Source organism: Canis lupus, chromosome 5, assembly GCF_003254725.2.
Source record: "Canis lupus dingo isolate Sandy chromosome 5, ASM325472v2, whole genome shotgun sequence".
Taxonomy (NCBI): domain Eukaryota; kingdom Metazoa; phylum Chordata; class Mammalia; order Carnivora; family Canidae; genus Canis; species Canis lupus.
In genome coordinates, this window is record NC_064247.1 from 22,547,859 (window position 1) to 22,553,075 (window position 5,217).

Here is a 5,217-nt window from a genome sequence, read left to right on the forward strand (position 1 = left end):
TCTTGGAATTATCCACAGCTTTCTTTTCTTTCATACTCCTCATTCAACTTCACAAAAAATCCATTTTTTTAAAGATTTTTTATTTATTTATTTATTCATAGAGACACACAGAGAGAGAGAGAGGCAGAGACACAGGCAGAGGGAGAAGCAGGCCCCATGCAGAGAGCCTGACGTGGGACTAGATCCAGCGTCTCCAGGATCACACCCTGGGCTGCAGGCGGTGCCAAACCGTTGTGCCACTGGGGCTGCCCCCAAAAATCCATTTGGTTATACTTTCAACCTATAACACAATTTCACCATCTCCCGCCACCTTCATCACTATTCTCTCAGTCCAAGACACCATTTTCTATCATCTGAATCATTCTAGTGGATTCCCAACTGATCTCTTTGATTCTACTCTTGTTCTACTCATGATATAGCAGCCAGAGAGAACTTTATAAAACATAGGTCTGATTATATCATTTCCTTGTTTATATCCTTTTTTAAAAAAAAGTTTTTTATTTATTTACTCATGAGAGACATAAGGAGAGAGAGAGAGGCAGAGACACAGGCAGAGGAAGAAAGAGGCTCCATGCAGGGAGCCTGATGTGGGACTCAATCCCAGGACCCCAGGATCACACCCTGAGCCAAAGGCAGATGGTCAACTGCTGAGCCACCCAGGCGTCCCTTGTTTATGGCTTCCAATCATACTTAAGGTAAAGTCTTTACATATGACATATGTATGGCTCTACATGATTTGGTCTTCATCTGCCTCTCTGTTCACCTTCCTCCTACTCTTCTTGATATTCCTTGAGCTTGCTCTGTACATTCCCATTCTGGGGCCTTGGCATTTGTTTCCCTCTGTCCGGGATGTTGTTTGCCTAGATAGTATGATGACTCTTTCCTTCAGTTCACTTGATACATGTCTCTGTTCAAATGTCAGCTTTTCAGAGAGGACATTCCTTACCACTAAATTAAACTACTAAAACAGTAGATCCCTCCCCATCTCTCTCTCAACCCTCTTGACCTGCTTTATTTTCTTTCCAGTTCTTATTCCTTCCTCACATTGTGTGTGTACGTGCATGTGCACACGTGCATGTGTTTATTGTGTGTGTGTTGATTGTGTATCTTCTAGTAGGATGTAAGACTTCAAAAGCACAGGAAATTTTGGGTCATTCACTTTTGTATCCTCAGCACCTTGAGCAATGAGTGCCTGGCAACACACATTGTAAGTGTTCCTCACTTGGTTACATATAGGAATATGATAAGGGGAAGAAGGAAAATTGCCAGGGATGATAAACTATCATATGTGGACATAACTTAGAGTGAGGTATCAGGGAAGGAGGTGAATATGCATTCTGCTGAACATCTATAAATAGAAGAGGCAGCTGTGCAAACGTGGAGAGGAGAGTTCTCTAACAGTCTCAAGACACTTGCACACCCCTTCTTCTGAGCTGACCCTTGGGGGGGGGGGGGTAAACATAAAAGCTCTATTGAAGAAAAATGTTTTTCATGTATAGTTTGGTTTTGCTTTTTCCAGCAAATGTGACCAGCAATATCCCATTTATCTGTGTGACAGATCTGTTAGGTAGTTGGACAAGAAAGATGAAAGGAGAGGGGAAAGCAAAGAAATAATACCAGTTTTGTCTTAGTGAAAAGTCAGTGAAACAGAGGGAAGTCTTGTGACATACCCAGCATGATAGTGGCAGAGCTAGACATGTAATTGATCCTTCTAATTTATTACTGCTCTCTTCCAGGACCTGAGGTGGGGGGAGGGTGAGAAGTTTCTACATATCTGTCCAGAGTGGATGTGCTTTGTCTCTCCTCAGTCCAAACCACCACCTGTAATTCTCATCAGACTCCTTTCAGGTCTAAAGTGTGAGAAGTAGGAAAGGGAAAAGGAGAGAGAAGGTGCTCTGTACATATTTGTTGAATTGATAAATTAGTTGGTAAGAAAAAAGGGAGCAAGGTGGCAGGTTTTGTTGAATGCATTCACATGTACGCATGCACAGGTACAATTCCCAATGATTTGGGCCCATGCGAAGAAAAGGAATTTAATTAATAGAAACAAATTTGAAATTTATGGAATTGGGATGTAGGATCGAATGGAGAATTTATCTAATAAATTTCTCTGGCTTCTGTGACCTCTTAGTGACCTCTCAACTATCAGATAGTTCATATTTATACCAAAGAAAAGTCTCTTTTCTTAAAGACTATAAAGAAACGATACTTGTCAGGTACAACTTTATTGATATATCAGATTTAGTGGTATAATTTATGTTTTCCCACTGCAGGCCAGGCACGTGATAAGGTCAGAATGACAGTAAGAAGCAGCGTCAACTTGACTTGGCCTGAGGAATTCTTCATTCCATCCATTCAGGGGTAGGAATTCCACAGATGTGATGCCCGTGGGAACCGCATGGCATCTGAGACTTTTTCCCTTTCTGCCTCTGACAGGGGCCTTCGGCTGCTGCTGTCTGTGTGTTTCTCTATCTCAGTATCTCTGTGATCCTGCCCCATTTCACTCCCAACCCTCCCAACACTTGTTCTCCTCTGGCCACTTTCCCCCAATTTCTGATGCACAATATGTTCTGCTCTTTCTTTTATGCGACCTGCCAGGGTACCATGGTGCTAACCTGTAGGGTCTGGACATCCCATTTATGTAATAACCTGCTGTGGCACAAATACCGGGATACTGTGGTGGTGAAATTCACTCTGCCTTGTTTCCTACTCATCAGGAAAGATGAGGGGTTATGGAAGATAATGAAATGGCTACTAAAATGCCACTCTCAAACCTCCTGTCCCTTTGTGCCTTTCACTCTATAGCCTGGAAACCACCCTACTGGCTAGTCCATCTTTCCTTGCCTCCAGAAGTCTCTGGGACCCAGTTCTAGCCCAGGGGACACACCTGGGGCTGCTGGTCAAAGGAGAAGGGAGTGCTGAGAAAGATTATGCTTTCCAGAAAGAAATAGAACAAATGAGACCCGCATTACCTCTGTCTCTCCCTTTCTCTTTCTCTCTTGAGTGCAGCATTGATGGCTAGACCTACAGTGTCATCATGTAACCAGGAGAGAAAGGTCAGGAGAATCAGATACATCAACCCTGACATCAGCACTGCTTGTTAAGTGAGAAAAATAAGCTGCTATCTTTCAAGAGGCTGTAGGTGGTTTTCCTATTATTTATGGGTGAATCTAAGTCTAACCGATACAGAGCTACTTCCTCACCACATCACAGCCCTTGACGGAACTGTGTAAACTAACACCTATGGCTTCTTGGTCACCATGAAAGAGCTAAGATGTTTTTGTTTTTTAACATAGGCTAATTGGGGGATAGAGCTGAATTATTCAAGAAAGGGAGGTATCTAATCTGGGGGGATAAAGAGAGTCCCAAGATGGGGAAGGATGGGAAACCATTAGACTCCATGCTCTCAGTGGCTCACACACAGTGCCTCAGGGGATAGGACCTCAGATGAGTGTTACCTGTGTCACCACGTGCTGCAGTCCTGAGAGTAAAGATAGGATCCTCTGGAGCTGAGTTCATGGTCAGTAGAAAAGTTCATGGTAAAAGATCTGTCTACCCACCGAATGCTTGGAGACAACTGAGAAGAGGCTGAAAATGGCGTCATGTGGTAGTCAAAGGAACAGGTGGAGCTCTGGCAACTGTATAAACTCAGGGCCCGGCCTCCTGTTGACCCACAGGTTTTTACATTTTGTGCAGTCTAGTCTTGGGTGGGGAAAGGGTTACAGTCATGCATGACTAGCTTTGGACTTTCCATGTGCCCTAACACATACATAGGGACTTAAGCTTGTCTAAATTTTTTACACTATGTCTTTATACTTAAGGTAAGTTTCTTGTAGGTAGTATATTCTTGATTCTTGTTTTGTATCTAATCTTTTCATTTTATCCAAGTAATTTTTGTGATTTAATTAGTGCATTTAGGCCATTTGCATTTAATGTAATTGTGATATGAGGATTAAATTTTTTTTGTTCATTCCATTTTTGTTCATTCCATCTCTTTCTGCCTTCTTTTGGATTACTTGAGTGTTGGTGGGGTCTTTTGGGCTTCATTTTATAACTACTACAGACTTACTATTTTTACCTCATTTAAAAAAAGAAATTAGTGGGCAGCCCAGATGGCTCAGCAGTTTAGCACAGCCTTCAGCACAGGGTGTGATCCTGGAGACTCGGGATCGAGTCCCACATCGGGCTCCCTGCATGGAGCCTGCTTTTCCCTCTGCCTGTGTCTCTGCCTCTCTCTCTCTCTCTTGCTCTCTCTCGCTCTTGCTCTCACTCTCTCTCTCATGAATAAATAAATAAAATCTTTAAAAAAAAAATTTAGTGCTTACCCTAGGTATACATCTCTAATTCATAACAGCCCATCTTCAAATGATATTATAGTATTTCATAAATTATTTAAGGGTCTTACAACATTGTATTTCCAATTCTACCCTTCCATCCTCTGTGCTATAGTTAGCATATGTTATACTTCTACATATGTTATAAAAACAAAATATACTGGTACAACTGATCTTTGTTTTAGATAGTTATCTTTTAGAGCAGTTAAGATAAGGAAGAAAAGATTTTTATATTTACCTTTATTTATTACCAGAGGTGTTCATTTCTTTATGCAGCTCTAAATATGAAATGGTATATTTCTTTCTATAGTCAATAAAAATATATTCCTAAAGCTGTATAAGGAAAACCTTACATCATCTAAGAGACTGTTTGTTAAGGTCCATAGAAGACAAGAAGTGATATCAAAGTTTCTCCTTTTCAATGTGTGCATATATCAAACGGCATACTGAGTGGTTGACCATTTTTTCTCTTTGGAAGTACTCTTGTATTTTCATAGTTGTATATATAGCCAAAAAATCTATATTTAAGTCTTTATATAAATTCAAACCTTAAGTCTCTTTTGTATAACATGTCATTACTGTCACTGAGTATAAAAATTATTCAAAACATGTATTTTGACTATACTGTTTCAATTTCCATTTGTGGCCTATTTATATGCTGGCACCAAATTCCATTAAAATGGCCTATGTATTAAACCTAAAAGTCCGTTAAACGGGGCAGAGGTATTTTAATGCCCTGAAGGCCCTGAGATCTACTGTTAGACATTTAGACATTTAGTGACTGAGATATTTCAACATTATTTCCAAATTTATAACACTTTTTTTAAAAGAGTTTATTTATTCATGAGAGACAGAGAGAGAGAGAGAGAGAGAGAGAGGCAGA